This window comes from Bombina bombina, chromosome 5, assembly GCF_027579735.1.
Source record: "Bombina bombina isolate aBomBom1 chromosome 5, aBomBom1.pri, whole genome shotgun sequence".
NCBI lineage: Eukaryota > Metazoa > Chordata > Amphibia > Anura > Bombinatoridae > Bombina > Bombina bombina.
The window spans coordinates 98,787,162-98,806,677 of NC_069503.1; the positions used below are offsets into that span (position 1 = coordinate 98,787,162).

At 36.8% G+C, this 19,516-nt stretch overlaps 1 pseudogene; it reads left to right on the plus strand.

The window, feature by feature from the left end:
• Positions 1 to 19,516, plus strand: part of LOC128659980 (zinc finger protein 585A-like) — a 200,666-nt pseudogene that overhangs the window by 50,007 nt on the left and 131,143 nt on the right.

A 19,516-nucleotide genomic window follows, 5' to 3' on the forward strand; every position in this document is an offset into this window, starting at 1 on the left:
AGAAACAAACATGCCTGATGAAACGGTCCTACTGGACTGAGAAACGCGTAGCAAAATAAAAGTTTTGAAGCCAAGACCCGGTTTTCTGCATCTCCTTTTAGCAGCTTGTAGTGCCTCCTAATCTAGTGGGACACAGACACTTGCTTTTATTTATACTGACGCTGTCAGTTCATTTGGGACAGGGCTCGATCGTGTGAGCAGTGTTCCTGATAAATACCACTGCTGATTGAACTCCTCTGTTGGTGATCCGGCATTATCCATCTCACAGCCGTGTACCTTCACCTCTACCTCTACAGGTCTCCCGGGTGAGACCCCCAGCGTACTGACTGCTGGATACTGAATGTCAGCCTGCCTGCATGCACCTAGTTCATTCTAGGTGCCACTCTGTTTGTGAGTAGATATATCGCATACATATTGTTTTTTTTCTATTTTTATACGATTTACACTATGTTGGCGCCCCTTGTCTTCTACTCCTTCTACAACAAGAAATATAAAGGTCACATTATCCTGGAGTGAGCAATATATAAATTTTCTTGATACTAAGGTATATAAAGATGGTATGGTTTTGAAAACAGATCTTTATAGGAAAGAAACAGATAAAAATAGTCTCTTACATTATACTAGTACTCATGCTCCTGCATTAATTAGATTACTACCATTTAGTCAAATGCTGAGAGTAAAAAGAATTGTGGGTGATGACATTTTGGCTCAGACAAGACTTAAGGAAATGGGGTGTAGATTTGTGGAGTGTGGATATCCACAGAAAATGATTGATGAGGTTACTAAAAGAGTATTGCTAACACCTAAAGGAAACCCTAACAATAAAAGACAAACAAAAGATCCTGATAGGATGGTATTTATTACAGAATATAATGCCTGTAGTCCAAAAATACAACGGATTATACGTAAACATTGGCATATTCTTACTGAGTGTAACCCTGAGGTGAAAGCATTTAGACAACTGCCTATGACCGCCTATACTAGGCTTCCTAGTTTATGAGATAAGTTAATTAGGGCTGATATAGGTAGTGCTAAGAAAACCAAACAGGGTTTCATTACCTCTATGAATAATGGTTGTTATCCCTGCCTCAATTACTCAAACTGCAATAATTTAATAAAAGGAAATTTTTGTACCCACCCCCTAACGGGTCAGAAATTTGGAATCAAAGGATACTATAATTGTAATGCCACTTATGTGATTTATTTAATTAAATGCCCATGTGGTATAATTTACATTGGCGAGACGACCCAAAGGGTCAGAGATAGAATCCTTCAACACAAATCTAATATTAGAAATGGTGACCTTAATGCCCCAGTAGCACACCATTTTGTAGAGAAGGGCCATACAGTCTCACAATTAAGATTCCAAATAATTGACTATATACCTATTCCAAGGAGGGGGGGAATAGGGAACTTCTCCTTAAAAGGAGGGAAGCACTTTGGATTAACAAATTAGAATCATTAATTCCCAAAGGCATGAATAGGGAGATAGATTTGAGTGTATTTTAATATAGGTTACGTTTATGTGAATATCTGGAAGTGTTAAAGCATTATCTTTGATGTAATCTGTTTATTAGAACTATCCCCTCCTCATCAGTATTTATACTATGTATTTAACTTTTAAAAAAATTTTGTAACATTGACAGGTGTTGACCACTGGGTGTCAGTATTTAGAAATAAAGAATTGTGAAATAAACCTGAAAGTGTTAATCCAAGAGGTGTGGTTACACCTGTTTGTAGGTATTTAAGTCTGAATGTAGTGATTCTTTTTGTATGAACATGAATAAGGGTACATAACCCGAAACGTCGTTCTATTTTATTGGTGTACTTGTGTCATGGAATAAAGAAAAAAAGATTGGAAATACTGCAGTGGCGCTGCTGTGATTTTGTTCATTGGATGTTTCTAGGGTGCTTTTGCAGTTTGCACCTCACAGCTTTGTGCACATCTTGGGAGATTTTGTGCTGGATACAGACTTTTGACTGATACTTGAATATCCTGGGAGGAAAGTATTGGATGTGAATCTATTCATCACTATAACCTCCAAGAGGTGGATGAGATCTGTAAGGCACCCCTCGCTACACCGGACCTACCTGTACCAGTATATGAGTACCCCTTTCAATGCGGCAACTTACCTCATTAGATTGAGGTAAATTCTAGTAAGGGGATCTACATTACAAGAGAATACTTAAGAGAATATTTAAATGGACACTTACTAATCTTGCATTATATTTTGCACTTGATATCCTACAGGACTGTATAATTACGTTTTATTATTTATTTCTTCAATCCTATCCACACAGTTACTATTTTATATGTTTCTTGTTTTAGATGAGGAATCTTTAAAGGGACAGTCTAGGTCAAAATAAACTTTCATGATTCAGATAGAGCATGTAATTTTAAACAATTTTCCAATTTACTTTTATCACCAATTTTGCTTTGTTCTATTGGTATTCTTAGTTGAAAGCTTAACCTAGGAGGTTCATATGCTAATTTCTTAGACCTTGAAGTCCACCTCTTTCAGATTGCATTTTAACAGTTTTTCACCACTAGAGGGTGTTAGTTCACATATTTAATATAGATAACACTGTGCTCGTGCACGTGAAGTAATCTGGGAGCTGGCACTGATTGGCTAGACTGCAAGTCTGTCAAAAGAACTGAAAAAAGGGGCAGTTTTCAGAGGCTTAGATACAAGATAATCACAGAGGCTAAAAGTATATTATTATAACTGTGTTGGTTATGCAAAACTGGGAAATGGGTAATAAAGGGATTATCTATCTTTTAAAACAATAACAATTCTGGTGTAGACTGTCCCTTTAAGCGCTGTTATACCCTTGTACACATAATATGGCATATAGTTTTTATATTTCTTGTGACACATCAAAGTACTCTGTCCTTCGTATACCCATAGCCGCCAACCAAGACATGTCAGGTGAACTGATCACACAATCATTATAGTTCTTACTACCTACACGCACTAACTCCTTTCTGATCCTATTAAACTAGAACTGATGTTTTTTATGTAGGATAAATAAGTGGCGCAACTCTATCAGGCTTCACATTACATATGAACCACTTAGGTTAATTTCTAATTTACCTGGTGCAAATTGATCCTAAGATACCTTTCTCACTTATTACATAATTGTCCACTATCCTAGAGCTGTTCATCACTCCCCTCTGGTCACACATGCAGATACACCTTATGTTTATCTGCATACAAAAATCCTCTTAAGTAGATACTTTACAATCTCCTGAAATACAAGTTAAAAATATCTTAACTCAACATTATATAACCATAGTTTACTACCCCTTAATGTTGCTTATCTCTAGCTTAAAGAGGTCTAGCATAACCTCCTTTTGTTCTTGGGGACCTTTCACATTCTAATCAGAACATTTTATTCTATCATCTTGTTATCAGTATAACATAATACAAATAAAATGAGATCTCTCACTAGAGGCTCATGAGTAGTCTCCTTTTTTCTAGCATACCCACCACTATTTTAAAATGCCTTATAAGTTTTGGAGGTCCATAAGTGGCCTCACCAGATGATCGGAGGGTTTAGAATTTTATCGGCATACTATTTATATACAGTTCTTTTCAGACTTAAAGCTTTTACTTTGAAACAGTGAAAATTGTTATATTTTATGTTTATAACTATAGCGAGTAATGTGGAAATTTCTCAGTGCTGATGTAGTATTTGTTTTGTTACCTTTATCACATTGCAATGATTTATATGATTCATATATTGTTTGTATGCCTCAAGATGCACCTCATTAAAAAAAATCCCATATCATATGGGGCTTCATTTAAATATAATAGTAATACAATAAAAAATAAAAAAAACATAGTTAGTTGCAGAGTACAGCAATGCATATGTGTAGAATAAAATAGTCAGAAGAAATATAATTTATCCTACAAAGATTAAAAAAGGAGAAGATTAGATAATACTGTTAGTTAACAAACAATAAAAGGGTGAGTTATTAGTATTGACATATTCAGCTTTGTATCTCATATGTATCTAATAACATGTTAATATTATACATCTGTGTGCAACTGAGTTCTAATAAAATAATTCCCATCAATAAAAACATAAAATAATGCTGTATCCTGAGATATTTTAGGACACAACAGAAAAATATGTCACATTTAAATAAACCATTTGTTTCCTCCTTACTTATCCGAATGATAATCACTCCCTGAGGGGGAGGCAGGGACTCTGTATTCATGTGACACCAGAGGGGACAATAGACATCTATATGAGAACAAAAGTCCAGGTGTGACCCTCTCATTGTCTCCCAACTGACAAGTTGTACTCATGTGAGTCACACAGAGAAAGGTGACAGTCCCACATTAGTATAAATATCTGCGTAACACTCAGTGATATCACAGGAGGAACCAGAGAGACTTCATACTTACAGAGCTTCTGCTAAACGGTAATTTGCAAAACCTGACATAAATCTTTATTAACATCCTCACACTGTTGTGTTTTATATAATGATGAGAAAATATTGTTCTGTATTTTGTTCTTATTTCTATTAGCTGCACCCGTTTATCATTAGAACATTTATCCCACTGATCTGTGACTGATTCTTGTTGGGACCATTGATATTCACAAATCTATAGAGAGGGGGTCTGGTGATTTGATATAGTCATGCGTATGGTAGATAGTGAGATATGGATATATATAGGTAGCAGGAAGTCATGGAACACTATAGCAAAATGTATCATAAAGGTTTAGTGGAAAGTGCTGTCAATAAGTAATTATAAGAGGAGATTTCTACAGTTGTGCAATGAGAAAAAAAAAAGTGTCCTCTTGGACTGGTAAATAGAGCTAGACATAAGGAAGGGTGGTATATGAGACAGCAATGACTTTTAGATCTGCATCAATGTATAGCCTACATAGATAGACTTCTTACAGCTAGCAAGCGTGGGCTACATTATGACATCATATAGTAATGGGAAGCTGGGGGATGTGAGTATGATCTAATATATGGCTTAATTGGACCTCTGACTATTTTAATATTGAGACAGACCTTGCTGGCTGATAAATAAGGTGGAGTTAAAACTATATGCAGATAAACTGAGGGAATTGGAGAGAGAAAAGAAACAATTTAAGCACATGTATCCCCCTACGTGGTCTCTCCATGAGAGTCTTGATCAGACCTCGTGGTCGTCATTGATACCATATTGAGAGGGGAAGCTGAGAATGGTATATTGCTAAGTTATGCGCTCATAACAGAACCGGACCGTATTAGCAGTGTATATTTTATGTACATTGGACTTCAAAGATCTCAGTAACAAATATACATGATATAAACTTATGAGGGTTTAATATATTTGGTAATTTGTAGCAGAAGAAATTAGGAATATGAGGGCATACAACCTCCCAGGTGATCTCTCTGTTATTACTGCAGTCAGACCATGTGGTCATCACTAGCACCATGTTAAGAGGGGTACGCTGAACATCATATATTACCCAGTCATAGACTTTTTTTTTTTTTTTTTTAAATATTTTTTATTGAGGTAATAAACAATAATAACATAACAAGGACATGTGTTTGGACACAAATTAAAATTGGTAAGGGCAAACATACATTCCACATATATATAATAAAAAGTTTAGTCCAATCTTCGAGGCACAAATATCACTATTAATCTTGTGGTATCTGCCATCATGGTACAACAATCATTATAGATATCAGAAAAGGCTTTAACTAAACCATATAATAACATCAACCACAAAAGAGCAGAATCTGGCAGAGGCCACAATAGAATACCCAAAGCCTCCGCCACAACACTTGTGAAGTTTATATTTGGTGGACTTAGGAACTGATGTATGATAAATGTTGGTGTCTGAACAGGCTATCGTGATGCCTCATTTTTTTAAATTTTTATTAGAAGTGAAGTTGGTCCCTGAATCGCTACACCCATCATCCTATAGTTTGTCTATTTAAGGTAAATTAGGGCATAACGGGGAGCTAGCTTTGTTTTATTTTGTTGGGGTGAAGAAAAGAAAGGAATACAGCGGGCTAGAGCCGCTCAAGTTAAGAAAGTAAGAGAGGGGTATGGGATAGGGGAAGGGAATGGGATGGGGAGGAAAGGGAGGGGGGTATGGGAGGGGGGGGGGGCGGAGCCAGCAAGTTTGATTATCTAGCGGGACTTCTGAAACTACAGGCCTTTTGGGTATGAGGGAAATACTGAGTGCTCAATCAAAAGGTAGAGGTACTGTTTAATGTAACTATATATGCCTTAAAAAAAAAAAGGAAATACAACTAAATTCCTATATGCATTATAAACTCTAATTAAAGAGCATGCTATACCTGCTCTAGAGTGTAGGTTTGTAGCCTCTCTGTGCTAGTCTAAATAGAACAAGAAGTAGATATATAGATTAATGGAGTTACCTCTAAAGTAGGAAACAACTAGTGGATAAGCATATGTGATAAACCTATGGGCAAGTCTATAAAGAGTCCTAGTCTTCAAAATGATAGCTAGTGTCCCCATACCAGTTGATTTAGATATCATAGGTTCATAAACAAAAGTACAGTCTTAGATATTACAGTATGATTTCCATAAAGATAATAGGGGTTTTATCTAACGTGCTTGCAGCTAAGGTTCTAAATGCTTTGCACTTGAGGCATAACATTGTAATGTAACAGTATAGTGTAATTAGCATGAGAGGGGTTCAACAAAACCTCTTTGGATATCTAAAACATCGCTATCTCATTTGAGCTAGGAGCTAGCAGAGAAAACAGTGGCATAACATCAACATGAGAAGAAAAAAAAAATAGAAAATAAATAAATAAAAACAATATACAATGCAGCGTCTAACTAATATGTCCCATAGAGAGTTATTACATCAAAGTTAAAGAGAGATGGCCAGTTATATATATCTGCTTCCTAAGACATTGGGGGGAGGTTAGGCTGATATTAAACAGACCCTGATAATAGGAGATCAAAAACATAGCCCTGTAAGTGAAACCGATGTCAGTTTTGGGGCTTTATAATAGAGTCTCCAGTTCCTCTCTACCCCACTCCAGACCTCAGGGTGGTATGGCGGCCAAGAAAGCAATTCACTCTCCAATTTTGCAAATGGGCCAGATCGTGAACAGAGTCCATCCAGGTCCAAGCTAATCTGGAGAATACGTGCCACATGTGAAAAAAAGAATATGGCCGTCGGATCAAGTGGCTTACATTGATGAGTGACCCATATTTTACAGGAGGCTGTCTCACAACAGTTGCCGTGGTAGATCGTGCGTTTCCTTGTCTTCTGCTACTCGCAGATCTGGTTGCGTTGTCCCTCAACGGAAAGCCAGACTCGCCATACTTAAAGGTAGCTGCGTACAGATCCTCACTCAGACTGACATCTAGGATAGTGGAGAAGGAACTGAGCGCTTCAATCCGGTTCTTATGCGTGGGTGTATCAGGGGTAGATCTCTGCACAGCAGGTATCTCGGTTATGTATAGAGGTTGTTTAGACTCTTTAGCTTCCTCTTGTTGCGTGAAGGCAGCCGCCATCTTGCTTGTAGTGCTGCTACCTCGGATGAATTGAGCACTGATAGCTTGCGTAATTGGGGTATGTGGTAGTCGCAGAGTGTTAACTCGCTCTGTGAGGAATGTAATACACTCCGTGTGAGGCTGCAGTGGTTTAGGCTCTGGGGTTGGTGCCGTAGAACCAAACTGGGAGGGTTCAGTGGTATTCATGTCTGCCGCCATTTTAGGTATTAATCTGTCCTCCACTCTAGACCGATCTCTAATAGTAAGCTGTAGATCGTGAAAACAGCGATCCATCCTCTCCCCAAATTTGGCTAGACATTCAAGGGCCCGTTCACAGAAATCCTCCATATTTAGATAGGGGATCTATATGGGTTACAATATAGCGGTCTAACCATACGGAATAGTCCTCAGCTGTTGTTGTAGCTGACTGCTTAAAGCTGTGTTAGTCGTTTCTCCTCTTACCCCTTTGTAAAGAAAAAAGGGTTGCTGTCCTCCTTTATGAATGTAGATCATGAAATTAGGTAGGAGGTGTAAATTATGTTCTCCAGTAAGCTAAATGTTGACTATTTTTTTTATTTATTACAGGAGCTCATGATAAGTACGTCTTGTCTCCTCTGTAGCTGGCTCCGCCCCCCCAGTCATAGACTTTTAACAAATATAAAATTAAGACCTACTCCAGACCACATCGGTAGTGCATATTCTATATACAATAGGCAGCAAAAATTGTTGGGTTTCTCTGATCCATGTAGGAAAACATTTTATCCATAATAAACAAAGATGATAGGCATGTGAGATACATAGGGGAACTTAATAGTCAGAAAAGGAATAATAAAGTCTCGTAATATGAAATACAAAAACATATTGTTGTCCATGGCTTTACATGACAATTTAGTTAATAGGTTAAGATCCTTGATGTTCTTACTTTTGCCTCCCAAACTGCTCTCAGCATAGAAGGCAAGCATGTTAAATTAGGGCAGGGGGGGAGATTCTCAGCCCATTCCAATGCGATAGTTCAGTACCTGGATAATTGGGAGGTTTTTTTCTAGGAGCGAGGTGGCTTCGGGAGCCATTTCAGCAAACTCGAACTTGAGGTAAGACAGTTGGGAAAGATTGTATACTCCTCATCATCATGTATTCACAGATAGCTGGCATTTTTCGGGAGACCCGGTAATTTGCAGCGTCTCTGCTAATCAATTCGGTGGCTGGGCCAAGGGTGATGAGGAAATGCAGCCATACCTCTGTGTTTGGTGTATCCAATAGAATAGCTGCGATCTCAGGGGTTGCTGACAGTTTGTGCTTCAAGCTTGCTGTGGGAGATGATCCTTCCATGTCAGCAGAACCACCGTAGGTTTCTTTCATCTGAGGAAGATTTTCTCCCATGCTTGCGCAGCTCCTGTTTGTTCCATCTGTTGGTTTGTTGATTTAAAGCTGGAATGTGGCAGTTTCAGGCACAGATTCTTCCCTTGCTGTGATAGCCAGGCTGTTGGGGCTAAGCTGTGTCGGTATATCCACTGTCTCCAAATGTAGAGTATCCTGGTTGCCAGTTTCCAGAGAGGAAGCTCTTTTCCCTGCTGTGGGGTAGTCGTCTGTCGGGTTGGAGTCCAAGTAGTCGGTCTCTTGTAAGCCGGTTGGTCTTACCCTATCCGGCTTGTGGAGAGCTGGGTAAAAGATCACCGCCATTCTTTCATCCAGTTTCTGGACAAGCAACTGTAGTGTCGCTCGCAATTGCATAAGAAAGAAAGCTTCCTCCATTTTCAGTTAGCATGTAGGGATAGCGTAAACTTTAGCCTTAGTATGCTGCGAATATTTAGTCCTCTCAGCAATAGGGACAGTGCTAGTTTCAGAGGAAGGACTATGCACTTAGGCACAGCTTGTTGTGGGGATGGTGTTGAGGCTTCTGTGATAGGGGAATGCCTCAGAATGAATAGCCCAGTACTGAGGGAAATTAAGCAACGTCAAGATTCAAAACCCTAATTTTCAAATCAGGCTGTCCACAGACCAGTTTCTCCAATAGTTTGAATAATATATATCCAGTTTTAGCTTCACAATATTCGTGATTTTTGGAGATAACTGAAGGAGTTGAAGCTCAGTGCGACCATTAAGATGGCTGCCGCCCTGAAGTCCCCCTATTACATTGTATTTTTATTATGCATCTGTGGTTTTGTAATTCTATATTTTATGGTCCTTTTAAATAGACTGAATTTGCCAAAATAGCATCTCATTATATTATCACTCTATGTAAACACAAATGTTTTCTTAACTCTATCCAAGAAAACAATTGAAATGAACAGTTTAGTGCCTATTTATCCCACACCCCCTTGCAGTGTGATTTACAATGTAATTCTAAGTGAATGCCCTCCACTTGCCATAAAGAACTATATTGTCCAGGACTCCAGCATGTGTAAAGGTTTGTTTCACAAAAGTTCCTTGATGTTTAGCGAGTCCACATTTTATAACCTTATAAACTTGGCAAGGCAGGCATGCTGTAACTTGAGATCTTTATGTACATGAGTACACATATAACAGTACAACAACAGAATTAATGAAAAACTGGGTGAATAAGGTCTCAAAGTTTAGTTATATATTCTTTTTCCCAGTCTGACTTGCCAACAACACTGTCGGGCGCGGGCGGAGCGGGGCTGAGGTGGGAACAAAGGTGTAGGGGGGGGGTGCACCTCAGGCGAAGGGTAGGAGGTTTGTAGAGATTTTAATATAGGTTATTATATTGTGAAGTCTGCTATTCAGACTGTATGGTCTTGGAGGTGCTCCATCTCATGAGCATAAGTTTGTGTGTTGCAATCTTTCCTACACTACGAAAGTGGTATCTTTCCAGGGCCAATAGTGTATTTACCTGCTCTATCCACATACCCAAGGTAGGTATACGTTGTGTTTTCCATCTCTGTGGTATTAGGATTTTTGCACTGCTTAACATATACAGTAGTGACAAAGCGTCTTCTTTGAGGTCTGGTAGGTCAAGCAGGAGTAGGGTACGTGGGTCTCGTGGGATTTGAGATGAAAGTGTTTTGTTCATGTGTGTGAAAACTTGGTCCCAAAAAGAGTCTAATCTGGTACAAGTCCACCAAATATGTAAGAGATCAGCTGTCTCACCGCAGTTTCGCCAGCACATATTACTAGCGTGTTTAAATATTTTGTGTAGTCTCTGGGGTGTAAGATACCACCGGGCCATTAACTTATAGTTCATTTCCTGGATTTTTGCAAAGACAGATGTTCTTTTATGGTGTGTGAATGCCCTCCTCCATTCTTTAGCGTCTATCTCAGCGCTTAAGTCACTGTGCCATTTGTAACAATATGAAGGGAGATCCTCTTGCCCTGTGCTTGATATAATCCTGTATATTGTGGAAATTGTGTGACGTGGTATGAAAGGTAATGCACATAAAGATTCAAATCTTGTGAGAGGCCTAGTGAGATCACGTCTTTGTAGGAGCTAAGGTAGTGTGACAGTTGTGTATATGAGTACCAAGAGGCAGGTAGCCACAATTCTTTTTCAGCAAGTTCTTGTCGTGTGATAAGTTTTCCATTCTTGGTGACATTGTGCCATGTGTGTGTTGGGATCGAGGGAGCGTATTGTGGTATTAAACAAATGATTTTTAACATTTCTTTCAGGAGAAAATATTGTTTCATATAAATGATAGAGAACAAAGTTATAATATATTTGTAACATTGTGATATGGCCCCACTTAAATAGATTTCTACCATTATGTTGTATAGATCTGGGAGGATTCATATTTAAGGGGCAATTATAGCACTCACAGAGATATCTGTGCTAAATGCTTGTGCTGATTCAACATCACATATGTAATAATCTAATCAGCTGATCTGTATCACATTATAGTTGTGCGTGCCTTTAATTATACCATACGCACAGTTAATAAGAACCATTATTTATTATTATCCCTTTAAACCATTTAATATACTTTTTACAGACACGGCCAGAGCACTGAGAGATATCTGCTATTGATGTAACTGGAGTGAATAAGGGAACCTTCTTCCTGAGCACAAACATTGGAGCCCGTTATCAGCATGAACTCATATGTGTTAGGTGAGTAAAATAGATATTATACTGACTTTAATTACTAGGAAAAAAAAAAAAGATCACTCATTAAACAAATATAAACTATTATATTTATATCTGCATCTTTTAAGAACATTTGTGTCAGTGACAGTTATAAAGAAAGATCAACCTCTATTGGGCTGAGGAATTGGGTTAAAAAAAACTACTCCCCCCCTCTGTCTTTTTAGACAGATCATGCCCAACTACCTAACCTCACCCCCAGACCTGGTTCATTACTCAGAACACCTGCAACTTCATCTTCCTCTGCCCTGACCTCATTCATGGAACACCCATAACTACACTTATGCCTACCTTGTTCCCACAACTCCCCCAGTGTTCCCCACCCCAGAACCACCACTGATTTGTGTGTTTAATTTTACAGTGATTATTATTATTATTATTATTATTAAACTAATAAAGTTTTTGGCTGTTTATATAAATCAAACAACCACACCCTCTCAAAACATCTCACACTTATCATTAGTCTGTGATGATTAAGACATCATGTTCTCACCCAACTGGTTGAGCATGTGCCAGGCAGAGCTGTATGTGCAGTTGATTGTTAAATGAGAATGGTGGATGCACCTCTCTTGCCCAGAATACAGATGTACTTGTTCCCTGGCTGAGAACATTATCCACATGCACCTTGTTTATTGCAGCCCTATAACTTGTTGTCATCAGTAATTTAGGTTACTATGATGTAGTAATGTCTACATTCTATGTTATCCTTTTTTAATTTGTGATTACAGGTAAATAAATTTAAAAATGCAAAAAGGAAGACATTTTTTTAGATTTATTTTTAGATGGATTATGTTATAAAGAATAAACATTCTTTTTTTTTCTTTATTCCATTTATTTTTATGTAGACAAACACGTCAATAGTTCATATGTATCCTTCACTACAGGAAGCATCAGAATGATACCAAAAACTCCAAAAGTCTTAGTCACCAATGACTATTCACAAACATTGGGGATATCACAGCAGATATTTAAAGGAGATGGTGTATTGTCAGGAACTGGGCAGCAATCATTATGTACAGAGAGTAATTTAGACATCAAACAAGAGGACACCGTTTATGCCTTATCTAGTGAAATTATTATCCCTGAGGATAAACCACACACATTTACTAAGTTTTCAAAACATATTAAAGAAGGGAAAAGTCTACAGTCTAGCCAAATAATTCATACTAAGGAGAAACCATTCAAATCTACAGAATGTGAGAAAAGCTTTAGATCTAAGTCACATCTACTAGAACACCACAAAATTCACACAGGTGAGAAACCACACACATGTACAGAGTGTGGAAAAAGTTTTACAGAAAAGAGTAATCTGAAAAAGCATGAAAGGATTCACACAGGGGAAAAGCCTTTCACATGTACAGAGTGTGGAAAAAGTTTTATAGAAAAGAGTAGTCTGAAAACTCATGAAAGGATTCACACAGGGGAAAAGCCTTTCACATGTACAGAGTGTGGAAAAAGTTTTACAGAAAAGAGGAGTCTGAAAATTCATGAAATGAATCATACAGGAGAAAAGCCTTTTACATGTACAGAGTGTGGAAACAGTTTTACAAAAAAGAGTACTCTGAAAACTCATGAAAGGATTCACACAGGAGAAAAGCCTTTCACATGTACAGAGTGTGGAAAAAGCTTTACAATAAAGAGTAATCTGAAAACTCATGAAATGATTCACACAGGGGAAAAGCCTTTCACATGTACAGAGTGTGGAAAAAGCTTTAAAAATAAGAGTCAACTGGAAACTCATGAAATGATTCATACAGGGGAAAGACCTTTCACATGTACAGAGTGTGGAAAAAGTTTTAAGGAAAAGAGTAGTCTGAAAACTCATGAAATGATTCACACAGGGGAAAAGCCTTTCACATGTACAGAGTGTGGAAAAAGTTTTGCACAAATAAGTAGTCTGAAATGTCATGAAAGGAGTCACACAGGGGAAAAGCCTTTCACATGTACAGAGTGTGGAAAAAGTTTTAAGGAAAAGAGTAATCTGAAAAAGCATAAAAGGATTCACAAGGGGGAAAAGCCTTTCACATGTACAGAGTGTGGAAAAAGCTTTACAAATAAGAGTGAACTGGAAACTCATGCAATGATTCATACAGGGGAAAGACCTTTCACATGTACAGAGTGTGGAAAAGGTTTTACAGAAAAGAGTAGTCTGAGAACTCATGAAATGATTCACACAGGGGAAAAGCCTTTCACATGTACAAAGTGTGGAAAAGGTTTTACAGAAAAGAGTAGTCTGAGAACTCATGAAATGATTCACACAGGGGAAAAGCCTTTCACATGTACAGAGTGTGGAAAAAGTTTTACAGAAAAGTGTAATCTGAAAAAGCATGAAAGGATTCACACAGGGGAAAAGCCTTTCACATGTACAGAGTGTGGAAAAAGTTTTACAGAAAAGTGTAATCTGAAAAAGCATGAAAGGATTCACACAGGGGAAAAGCCTTTCAAATGTACAGAGTGTGGAAAAAGTTTTATAGAAAAGAGTAGTCTGAAAACTCATGAAAGGATTCACACAGGAGAAAAGCTTTTCACATGTACAGAGTGTGGAAAAAGCTTTACAACAAAGGATCATCTGAAAACTCATGAAATGATTCACAAGGGAAGAAACCCTTAAAATGTTTAGAAAGTAGGGTTGCTACCTTTTGCACAGCCGATTATCTGACACTTTGCAAATGGGCGTGGTTGAGGATGTGGTTAGAGGTGTGGCTTCACATGACCTTAAAGGGACATTCCAGCCAAATTTGGAATCCACGTGTGTGCATTTCAGTTTTGAGTAGAAGCATTTTTGTTGTATACATGTATTAGAAAAAATGCTTCTAATAAAAGTTATAGTTGTTTCAAAGGTTTATTTAAGTATGCACAGTGCACCAGCATTTTAAACACAGCACTTGCTCAGAGAGCCTAAGGTGCTTTTATCATCTGGTAATGACTGCTATGAGCAGCTGCAGTGTTTAAAATGCTGGTGCACTGAGAATATCTAGTTATGCTTCACATGCACGTGCAGAGAAAAATATTATCACTAAAATAGTGATAACTTTTACTAGAAACATTTTTGCCAATGCATGTTTATTCCAAAGATGTAATTCATCTTGACTGGAGTGTCCCTTTAATAATAAAAAAAAATATATATATAGCTTACAACCACCAATGCCAACTGCCTGGGTGCAAGAATACCAGCAAATATCCACATGAACAAATGCACTCACAGGACTTTTTTTCAGGAACAACAGAGATAAAGTTTAATGAGACGTTTTCAGGTATACACTACCCTTCATCAGCATAACATAAAATGACAAAAAACACACAAGAAATAGGCAAACAAATCAATTCTTAATTACAACAAACACACTCCAACCTGTGTATTAATGAAAAAAGCGCCAAAGTGAGTAGCTGGAACGCACTGCTGCGTTCCACTGTTTTGTGTTACCGGAAGAGCAATTACGTCACTTCCGGTATCGCCGTATCTAACCGGCTTCAATAACATAAACGGACACCTAAGGTCCCAACTAAAGTGTATATCAATGACTAGTGTGTATAGGACAAACGTGCTACATGATGAACATAAATCATTATTTATGTGATCAATATAATAGTGCACATACGTTTCCATGCCAACGAAACCAAACATCCGGTTTCGTATACCTTTGGCCATATATTAAATAGATATGTGATCACGCAAAGGAATCCTACTTATTATACATATCATCAGATTACATACACTCTAATACAGTGTCATCATCCCAAGTGTATCCTAACCCAATTTCTAAACGAAAAAGAAGAATGTTATATTGGAGGCAGGAGGGGGTAACCATGATAACCAAACCGGCAGACTGACACTTCTCAGTTAATGAATGAGTGTTACAAACCATTCAAAATATCATAGCTTCAAGAACATTAGTGTGTGTCCTAAGGCTTACTGTCAACTGCCACCTGTTCGCTACAAGTACCCCACTAAACCTCCTATAATGCTAAAATAAGAATGATGCAATAAGTGCTTTTTAAGCAAAAATTGCAATAACTAAAATGTAATAAAATGTGGCACTTATGGACTTCACTATCAGCCAATAAAGCATTTGTTCGCAAACTATATTCTGAGGGACCCCCTATACAATATACATGATCTTATTACTCAAAGGGAAAAAAGGGAACAAGAAAAATTGTGGTTTACAGATGTTGTACTTCTCATATTTACTGGAATGTTGGTGAATAAATTATACTCAGTCAATATATGAGACTTCTGTCAATCATTAATGATCCACTGCAGTCCTCCGAGACCCATGTAGAACCTGTTAGGGGTAATATGAACCTGACGGCAGCCATCTTGTTCCCCGCAGCCATCTTGTGATGATTAGCATCCATTTTGTAATGATTAGACTTTTATTATAGTGGTTTATTATGTAGTAAGAGATATGCTGATGTTAGGGAGACTTGCATAGATATAATAGCCCTGAGAATGACCCTGTCGATGTGTATTGCTATCTCTACAAGATGTCAAACGGCTGTGATTTGTGCTGGGCTAGGAGGCCCAGTTACTGTGTATTCCTGTAGAAATGACTCCCTAACACTCCTTTTATTCCAAATATATATTTTCTATGAGTTTATCTGTTCTTATAGAAATACCATGTGAAATGATGTAATTATGAATACGTCACTTGTTAAACCTATATGCTGTAACTCTTATTGTAAGAATATTATAATATCTAGGGAGCATATATATACATTGTATCATTTTTATATGTTATGTTTAATTGTAATGTATCTTAATGTATCTTTTCTGTATCCCTTTAATATTCAATTGTAGCTAGACACATAGTGACCTTTATACACACATTTTATATGTACTTTTGAACATTTGAGCTATGTGTGAGAAAACACTGCTGATGTAAGGAATTTTAGTTATCCTACATTACTCCTTTTTTCCTGTCAGTCATAAATTTACTTAATATCTTCAAGGATATCTGACAAATGTGATGTACAACTTACAGGATGCCAGATGTTTTTCCTCATCTTAGAAATGAGCTAATGACTACAGATTTCAATGTATTCTGAAATGTATATAAGCTCGCTATCCTGACCAATAAAAATTAGAGCTGTTCAACAAACATATTCTTGTGTGTTCTCTGAACGGCTCTCCAAGTACTTGAAAACACTTTGCAGGGTAGATACCAGAGTCCTGAAACAGAGGAAAACAAGAGGGTCGTGGTCCTAGAGGAGTCTCCTAACAAATGGTGTCTAGAAGTGATAGCTTGTCAAGGGGTGAGTAAAACACTTGTTTTGCACTGTTTTTTGCTTACCCATTGTCAAACTAGAACCCTATAGGACCAGACACTCAGGTTATCTATAAAAAAAAATATAGTGGGGAATGTGTATGTATGTTATGCATATCTGTGTATGTTGTGTATATATGTATATTTAAGGTGTTTTTAAGGTGTTTTTTTTTATGGAAATTTTTTGGTAAAAATTGTTTTTGGTTATAAAGTAGTATCTGAGGTTAGAGGCCTCCAAGAGATACATGATTACATGGTATCTGAGGTTAGAGTCCTCTGAATGATACATGTTAATTGTTTTTATTTATTAGATATGGTATCTGAGGTTAGAGTCCTCTGAATGATACATATTTATTGGTTTCGGAGGTTAGAGGCCTCCAGTGACATATGATGAGGTTAGAGGCCTCCAGTGACATATGATGAGGTTAGAGTCCTCTAGAGACATATGTTTTTATTGGTTAAAATATAGTATTTTAAGGTTAAAACGGAGTTCGAGTCTCTGTTGGAATATAAGGATTTAATGTGGTATTTGAAGTATATAGTGTTGTATGCGGTATATATGTTGTAAAATAAAGGGGTATAATTCGTAAAATTTATTGCATATTATCCATAAACTCTGGTATCAGCCTGGAAATTGTTTTGCTATCTTTGTCTATGCGCAATCTGTTGCTGTATTACATTTGTTTTTCTGCTTGCACACTTCAAATTGCTGTATTGCCTTTGCATTTTCTAATTGCTTTTAAAGTTTGCTTTTTTTATTGCTATATACTTACTGTGCTGTTTTGTGCTTAAAATATATATTAAGTGACTGTGCATTTTATTACTGCTGCTCTTTTTGTGTTGTTAAAGAAAAAGTTTATTTCAGGCAGAAAAGCACCCACTCTAGAGAGGGAGGGGGGATCATAAAAAGATCTGTCAGTGAGCAGCTGTGTAGAGTCAGTGAAGAGAAATCTAAAAAAAACTGTTCCGTTGTATGTGTGTGCAGTAATGAAAGGGAGATTTAAGTGTAACAGATTTAATTATTTGAAATGTATTTATCTGAATTTGTGAGGAAATGGCCAATCTTTTCAGACTCAGATATATACAAATACATTTTAAATTTGGAGGAAAATTAATAAATATATGTTTTCCTGAAAACAAAAAAAACAAAAAAAAAAAAAACACAAAGAGAGGGGGAGTGAATCTCTGGTATGCGAGATGAAATGAGCTTGTCTGTATAGCTGTACAAGAAAATATGTTGTAATGTTATTTTATATACCTGTATTTTAAAGTCACCAGCATGTTTTAAGTCTGTGGTATTCATGTGCAGGTTTAGTTTTAAATGATAATTGTGTGGCAAGTAACGGCTTTGAGAGTGGCTTTGAAAGTGCGATGGTGTGTGTGATTTTTTTGTCACGCTCTGGTAAATATGAAACTGTTTTTGGAATGATTAATAGGTTGACGTATGTTGTATTTGTAAGGTCTGTGCACAGAGTTGGTGCACCCAATGACATATAGTTATAAGCTGTAATTGAAAGTTTATTTAAAAGTGCGTCCGTTTTTGTTGCAAGTAAATTAATGTGCAGGGCATGCTACAATACAGAGGTGAAATTTGTGTGGTAAATCATACAAGCAGCCTAAATTATGGTTAGAATATACATATGTAATTTACGTAATGAATGGTTAGTCCTTAAAGGGACAGTGTACTGTAAAATTGTTTTATATTAATGTATTTGTAATGACTTGTGATATAAGCTGAATAGTTTCAAATGTAGGAGAAGTTGCATTTGCAAGTTTGTGTATATATAAAGTAAATTGTAATGGGTTGAATTGTTTGTCTGTAAAATCAGAACTCAGTGTGTAGGCAGAGCACTAGAAAATTGTCATTTTATTAGCAGCAATAACACTGTATTAGTAGTTTGCAAAATATATATTTTTTGGGACCTTTCTTTGTATTCTTTTTAAATCTGCCATTTAGTTAGTAGATATTTCTTTTGCAGTGTAACTGAATTCTCTCTGTAATGCAAACTAATTGATAAGTTGTCTACAATCTTAGTGTTACGATCTGTGAGACTAAAAAAAAAAAAAAAAAAAAAGACAGAGGAGTGAAAATATTTAAAGGGATATAAAATCTGAGATTTTAAGGAAATATTTACAGAGAAGACAATGAGGTTTACTGTAAGCCCAACACTAGTATATTTAACTGTGTCAGCAGTTTCAATTAAAGATAATTTTTAATTTGAGTAAAATGTCCCTTTAACTAGCCTGCATCCCACTGTGAGTGTGTTTTTATGCTGGTTATGCTTGCTTAGGCTATTTAATGAATGTCAGTATACATGTTTATTATAAGTAAGGCCAATGACTCATTGGGAATAATTTAAAGGGGAAATTTTTATTATTATTTTTTGTAGAAAGCTTATTTTATTTTTTGTTATATACATTTGTTACATTTGGCTAGAGAGCTGCAGAATGGTGAATGTCAAATTGTAAACAGAGTTAAATCAAGTAATTGTGTTGTTATTGAAATTTTGGTTGTGTAGGAGTATAGACTGGATTCTAGCAGCTTTTCACAAATTATTTGTGCCACATCTGATTTACTTAAAGGGACAGTCTACCATATAATTGTTATTGTTTTAAAGATAGATAATCCCTTTATTAACCATTCCCCAGTGTTGCATGGCCAACAC